General features: G+C 39.2%; 1 pseudogene; it reads left to right on the top strand.

Annotated features, from left to right (window-relative positions):
• Positions 1-5,791: 5,791 nt before the first annotated feature.
• LOC141898943 (uncharacterized) lies at positions 5,792-6,908 on the top strand (annotated as a pseudogene).
• The last annotated feature ends 1,244 nt before the right edge of the window (positions 6,909-8,152 follow it).

An 8,152-nucleotide genomic window follows, 5' to 3' on the forward strand; every position in this document is an offset into this window, starting at 1 on the left:
GCTGCTCTCTCAACAACGACTAGCAAGGAGTGAGTAAATCAAAACGCGTCATGACAGGAGGGTTGGAAGAAAAGAGAGGGAGGAGGGAGAGGGAGAGGGAGAGGGAGAGGGAGAGGGAGAGGGAGAGGGAGAGGGAGAGGGAGAGGGAGAGGGAGAGGGAGAGGGAGAGGGAGAGGGAGAGGGAGAGGGAGAGGGAGAGGGAGAGGGAGAGGGAGAGGGAGAGGGAGAGGGAGAGGGAGAGGGAGAGGGAGAGGGAGAGGGAGAGGGAGAGGGAGAGGGAGAGGGAGAGGGAGAGGGAGAGGGAGAGGGAGAGGGAGAGGGAGAGGGAGAGGGAGAGGGAGAGGGAGAGGGAGAGGGAGAGGGAGAGGGAGAGGGAGAGGGAGAGGGAGAGGGAGAGGGAGAGGGAGAGGGAGAGGGAGAGGGAGAGGGAGAGGGAGAGGGAGAGGGAGAGGGAGAGGGAGAGGGAGAGGGAGAGGGAGAGGGAGAGGGAGAGGGAGAGGGAGAGGGAGAGGGAGGAGAGAATCTGTACCCTAGTAAGACGAGTGTCGACAGCAGGATAGGGGAAGCTTCGGAACGATAGGGATTCATATACAATAGGGATTAGGAAAATCATTCTTTGTTCAAAGTAAATAAAATATATTATCTTCAAGATTATCATCCGGTATTTCAATTTATTCATTCGGATTTGTGCACGGATACGTTCTCTCGCCAGGGCCTTACTCAAGTACTTTATAGATAACGATTAAAGAGAGGATTGTGACCGGTGTATCACAATAATCATACCTGAACAATCCACAACGCGTCCTTTAAACGCGGGATAATAAATGGCCTTCGACTTTTTCTGTTCCACTTCCATTCGAATCCACTCTAATGAATCTAATCATTCAATGATCCACTATGTGTTTCACCTCAAACAAAGAAGCGGTGTCACTTTAGGTCCAGTTGTCAATGATCCCCTAATATACATTGTCATCCATTAATGCGTTTTGCAATCATTATGAGAATATAATACTGAATAGATCGTGAAAGCCTGTGAAAACGGCGTGAAAACGTGTTGCTTAACAATGGCAATATGGCTGCCACCGCGCAGGGGTGCTTGGGAGTTTAATTGAAATAGATTATTTAATTATTAATAAGTTTTACATCTGCATTTTAGTTCTTTTAGAATTTAAGAATAATCGTGATTAGTGATATTTAATTAGTAAAAAAATTACTTATACGAAGTTATTATGAAGCTAAGGCAAAATCAATTAAGTAAGTTGAAAATAACGATTCAGTGAAGAAATGACGATCATTTTAATATACGCTGTATTATAAAAATAGACAAAAAGGTGCATGAATAAGGCCTGTTACTATTTAATTCAACATTTAGATGAGATTATTTTGTCTAGGTTGTTTTTCTGTTCATTGAAAACCATTTAATCGGAGCTCGTCAGTTCATCAGTGAGGTTTTCATTTTAGTAGTGTTCCAAAATGGAATACAAATAACATAAAGGGTGCGATTCAAGAATAGGGGACTATAGCAATATATATGTAGTGATAGTAATCAATTAAGTAATAATATTAGTAATTGATAATGATGATATATATTGATAGTAATGTATATAGTAATTAATGATGATTAGGGAACTAAACGATAGCGTATCTACGCGCCAACTCTTGGAACATACTCTATAAAGATCCGGGTGTCAAGTTTCAAATTTCTCTAAAACAGACAATTTATATTCGGATAACAATTCAAATGACATCGCTCAAAAGTATTAGTAGCTATATTCAAAAACCGCACTATAGGTTGTAGAAGTATAAGAAGTTTATAGGATAAATAATAGTCCACGGACATCAATCACTGTTTACAAGTCACTCATAATTAGTGACCGATCGGCCACCTGCGCCTCTTGACTAATTTATAATTATCCCACTCAATTCTATACAAAATCGCAGTTACGACGCCTTCAAACTCATCAGTTTTTGTCAAAGAACACGGCCCAATATTCCCGATTCAAAAAGAGTTTTATATCACGTATATATTTCAACCTTCGGATTAAAGAAGAGATCATAGTGTTTTTGAACCACTCAAACTACGCAAACTTAAACCGATTTACTGAATACCCGCGCTCCGGTCTGAATATATTTGACACATGTTCAAGATCGGTTCCCTTATACATAGCTTTACTCGATCCTAATAACTCTAAATAAGCGTAGTTCATCTAATAGAATTATATTTAAGAACTTAGAATTAAAACAGACGTATTAGTAAGACTTTTCTATCAAAACTCGTCACCCGTAATTAGGGCTAATTAACCACCCGCGCTCACTCAGTAATTTAGATCTTACGGGTTATAACTTCCTACTAAATCGCCGACGCCGCGCTGTCTAATTCATCCAATTTTCGGTAGAATACCGCGTAGATATTTCAAAATCCGCTCTTAAAAGCTTTAGAATACGGAGAAAACTTGATTAACTAAGAACCGGATTTCACCATTTACGACTATTTAGTAAACACGCGTATATCGGAATACGCCTCGGCCGCGCACCGCTAATTAACGCATCTAAACTAATTAGGAATTAGGCAATTTTGAAACTGAACTCGGACATATTTCGAACATTCCGGTTCACGTATATTAATAATACATATTCTAGATTTCACTTTATAGAAAACACTTTGAGTATTTATTAAGTTATATCGAAATAAACTTTTCAACTCTATATTAGACACGCCGTTCTTTAGATCTTTAGAACTATACATCAAAGCAAACTATTCAACAGCTAGATCAAGGGCCATAATTAGTGCTGTTTTCTAGTCACTCTGGATCAAAGGCATAATTAGTCAGACCCCTAGTTTGTCTATTAGCTTGATCACAGAAGTACAATTAGTCTAGATCACAAGGTCTCTGTGGTCACTTAACTTCTAACTCAAATACTGTTCACTTGTTGCGCGCTGCGTGTATAAAAACCCGTGTCTAATCCTAGTTCAGCAGTTATTTTCGGTTACTTTCGTGGTGTCCTGTGTGGGAGAACGCACTTGGCACGCAGCAAAGTTCGGGTAAAAACCTCAACTTGGTTGTAAAAATTGTTTAAACTGCGTGTAAGTGCCGTAGATTAGGTATTTTTACTGTTGCTCTACGTAATTTGATGAAAGGTGATTTCTCCTTATCCTAAGATCGAAGATCGTATCAACAGGTTTCGCGACAAGAACATTCCCTGGGTCTAGTTAGGCAGTTTCGTAAGTCCTTCCTTAGATCCAGTTCATCTTCATTTCATATCATTTTCATCCCATCACGAAACATTTCCAAAAACTAAACACCCAGTCTTAGGTCAGAGAGATCAGAGTTGCACGTCCTGAGGAGCTAACTGAGTCCTCCCAGGGCATACTTTGACGGCCACACAATAGAGGCTTGCTCTCTTTTAAAATAGGTTTAGGTTAGGTTTAGGACTAAAACCACACATATCATACCATATATTACACACATTATTATACATATTATTATCCGTATATACTGCAAGTTATCGTCGTAACAGTATACAGTATACAGTATACGTTAGAGAATTAGTTCGGAATACAAATAGTCTTTCATCTAGATTACGTGCGTTGCGGAAATTCGAGTACGCACACACGTATACATTATCCATACGTATTTCGTCGATTCAAAATTCGTCACGCTCCGTTGCATTTTCTTTTGTTCGTAGCCATAGTTACAACAAAGCACACTGGTCTTGACTCGCCACGCTCTATTGCGTTACTATTAGCTACTTTCTATTGAACTGACACGACACCGAGATTCGTCCTAATCCGGCAAGCTCTGCCAAATTCGTCATCGGTTACTCTGAAAAGATTGAAACCGTACAATCTGTAGTTCTATATAAACACGAACATACATTTATATTTATATATACCCGTTAAATGATCTACCCTTTTCAATCGGCGTTTGAATATGTCTGTTTTACGATCACCTCCAGCCAGACGTGATCCGGAACCATCGACCTCGTCGCCGGTGGTCCTTGAAAAATCCAGTAAGCGAATATCTCCTAGTGAACATTTTGTTGAATTCGTTCGGGAAAAACTCTCTAGAACACCTACAAAAAGACAAGATGCATTAGCGTCTCCGGTTCTAAGAGAACCATCCACTACATACGCCGAGGTCGTTGCAGTAACCCCGGCAGTGAACACAAACATAGAAAATCCAATCTTACCAGTAAAAGTTAACGCAGAACCGACTTCGAAAAAAGGCCAGCGTGCGAGTCACCGTCGGACGACGGACAGAGACGAAGTAAGGTTCGGTCGACGGATGACGGTATTTGTCGCCCGATTATTGTAACCAGAGTAGCTAAATATATGAGCGAACCAGTATTCATCAGAACCTTAGTCAAAGAAATTCCAAACGTTAAAATCAAGTCTATCAAACGTCTCATGTCCGGCGATTACCGAGTTAATCCGGAAACGTACCGCGATATGAAACTGATCCTAAATTCTCAAAATACCACTTTCGAAAAATATGATATATCTTTTTATAAGCTCGAAAAACAAATAGATTACATCGTCGTTATCAACAATGTCGCTGAGTACAGCGAAAGAGACATAGATATCGCTCTTAAAGACCACTCAATCACTCCAAAATACACGACAAAAATGAAATCGGCAGCAACGAACAGAACAACAGATAAGATTAAAGTCGCTCTATCAGAAAAAACAGACTACGATTTTCTGTTAAGCAATGGACTCGAGATTTTCGCCGGTGTGAGGAAGAAATGCGTAGCTTATAGACGCAGCCCAACACTACTCCAATGTAGGAAATGCCAGATGTTTGGGCATAATCAATATAACTGCACAGAAGACAAAGCAATTTGCGCGAAGTGCGCCCACTTTCACCAAACTTATGAGTGTAAAATAAAAGAAAATTACGTTTGTTCGAACTGCGGTGGAGAACACCGCAGTTTCGACAAAGCCTGCACATTTGTGCAGGAAGAAATTAAAAAGAAACAACGAGAGAGATCTAGGTCGAGGTCGAGGTCGAAATCCAACTCCAGACCGGGGTGTCACTAAACCTAAGACCCCCTAAACCTAAGACCTAAGACCCGTTAGGTCTTATGTTTAGGGGGTCTTAGGTTTAGTGACACCTATATATAATATACTAAACCTAAGACCCATAAACCTAAGACCCCCAAATATCTCGTCCAAAGTACACAAATAACGAATTAGAGCCAGGTCTTATGTTTATGGGTCTTAGGTTTAGTGACACCTATATATAATATACTAAACCTAAGACCCATAAACCTAAGACCCCCAAATATCTCGTCTCTGATAAATAAACTAAATTTTAATAGGCCATCGATGGATCATTTTAACTAATATCTATATATTAGAACCATTTCGAATAGTCTAAAGTACACAAATAATAACTTAGAGTCGGGTCTTAGGTTTATGGGTCTTAGGTTTAGTGACACACCTATATATAACATACTAAACAGACTATTCGAAATGGTTCTAATACATAGATATTAGTTAAAATGATCCATCGATGGCCTATTTAAATTTGGTTCATTTATCAGAGACGAGATATTTGGGGGTCTTAGGTTTATGGGTCTTAGGTTTAGTATATTATATATAGGTGTCACTAAACCTAAGACCCCCTAAACATAAGACCTAACGGGTCTTAGGTCTTAGGTTTAGGGGGTCTTAGGTTTAGTGACACCCCTCAAGTGTACTTACTTCTTGTTTAACGGCGGTTACTACCTTCAAGTCCATGGTGCTGCTATGGGTTCACCAGTCTCACCCATCGTATGCAATCTATACATGGAAGAGTTTGAACAGTTAGCCTTAAGGACGGCATTACATCCTCCCAGGTGGTGGAAACGGTATGTCGATGATACATACACAGTATTGAAGAAGCAGTACGCCGAAGAATTTAGTACCCATCTGAACCAAGTGGACGATGACATAAAATGGACATCGGAAGCTGAATCGGTCAATGTTTTACCGAGTATTGACTATGGTGGTGACAGTAGGACGGAACGATCTATTGCGTTCTTAGACACGCTATCGGTGGTAAACAGTGACCACACTATCCGTACGAGAGTATACAGGAAAGACACTCATACCGACCAGTACCTGAACGTCAATAGCAACCACCCCCTAGAACACAAGAAGGGTGTTGTGAGAACGTTGAACCACAGGGCGGAAAGTGTCGTATCGGATCCAGTGGATAAGTTAGAGGAGGTCAACTATGTAAAGAAGGCTCTGAGTTTTAACGACTATCCTGCCTGGATCACGTCACCGAACCCATGCAAACCGGCTAATAATACTAAGGAAGCTACACAATCCGAAAGGTGGAAAGTCGCTCCCGTCGTGATGCCATATATTAAGGGTACCTCAGAACAGTTACGTCGGGTTATGAAACGATACGGAGTACCGGTGTTCTTCAAACCCATGAACACTCTACGGCAGATTTTGGTTAGACCTAAGGACAAACTGGATAAATCGAGAGTAGCGAGTCCGGTGTATCAAGTGCGAACAGTGTAGTGACTCGTATGTAGGTGAAACCGAACGATCCTTAAGAGCCAGATTCGGGGAACACAGACACCCCAGCTCCGTTACGTCAGAGGTGTCGAAACACCTTCATGTCGACCAACCGGGTCACACAGTTGACATTGACAACGTTAGGATTCTCGGTGTTGAACCCAGATGGTTTGAGAGAGGTGTCAAAGAAGCAATCCACATCCGTACATTGCACCCTTCTCTCAACAAAGACGGGGGCCGTTTTCATCTCCCGGCCGTCTGGAACAACGTGCTGTCCCGTTCTATGGAGGGGGGCACACACACAGCTGATTCTCGAGGGAATACCGGAATCCCGGATGACGTCAGCAGTGACATCATCAGTGTGATCAAGCCTGTAGGAACAGGCGAAAGCTAACAAGTAAGTTTCGTTAATTATTCGGAGTTCCTACGGTTCAAATTAGGATACTAAAAATTAATCATATATATTAAATGAATGATAACTTTAATTATTACAATAAATTCTTACAAAATAATCTGTAACAGCAAAATTATTATAGGATCGAGATCAGAAAATATTTGCTGAAGGCACATATAAAAAAACTACATGTATAAAATTTCGTGAAGTTCAATGGAAAGAAACTTTAAAATTCCTCAAAATATACGTGGACATACGAAAATACATTATTTTTCTAAAATATCAATAATATCTTATCGTCTCAAAACTATATAGCATGCATACCGGTCATTCAAGACTATCACAAAACAATATCACCGGTATCATAATTACAAAAAAAAACAAATCATATTTAACATGCATGTGTAAAAAAGTACACGTTTTCCTAAAATGTTGCCACAATTGAAAATTATTTAGTCTTTAACATTTACATGAGAAAAATGTATAAGCTCAAAACTATAATCGCATACATTCAATCAAGATTATTACAAAACAATATTACTGATATCTAAATCATTATTCTCAGATTATTCTAAAGGCACAATTTGCACCTTCTATACACATCCAAAAATATTACAGCAGGCATTACCGATATCTTAAATCATTATTCTCAGATTATTCTAAAGGTACAATTTGCACATTCTATACACATCCAAAAATATTACAGCAGGCATTACCGATATCTTAAATCATTATTCTCAGATTATTCTAAAGGTACAATTTGCACATTCTATACACATCCAAAAATATTACAGCAGGCATTACCGATATCTTAAATCATTATTCTCAGATTATTCTAAAGGTACAATTTGCACATTCTATACACATCCAAAAATATTACAGCAGGCATTACCGATATCTTAAATCATTATTCTCAGATTATTCTAAAGACATAATTTGCACATTCTATACACATCCAAAAATATTACAGCAGGCATTACCGATATCTTAAATCATTATTCTCAGATTATTCTAAAGGTACAATTTGCACATTCTATACACATCCAAAAATATTACAGCAGGCATTACCGATATCTTAAATCATTATTCTCAGATTATTCTAAAGGTACAATTTGCACATTCTATACACATCCAAAAATATTACAGCAGGCATTACCGATATCTTAAATCATTATTCTCAGATAGACATCAAAAAATATTACAGTAGGCATTACCGACATCTTAAATCATTATTCTCAGATTAT

This window comes from Tubulanus polymorphus, chromosome 2 (genome assembly GCF_964204645.1).
Source record: "Tubulanus polymorphus chromosome 2, tnTubPoly1.2, whole genome shotgun sequence".
Taxonomy (NCBI): Eukaryota; Metazoa; Nemertea; class Palaeonemertea; order Tubulaniformes; family Tubulanidae; genus Tubulanus; species Tubulanus polymorphus.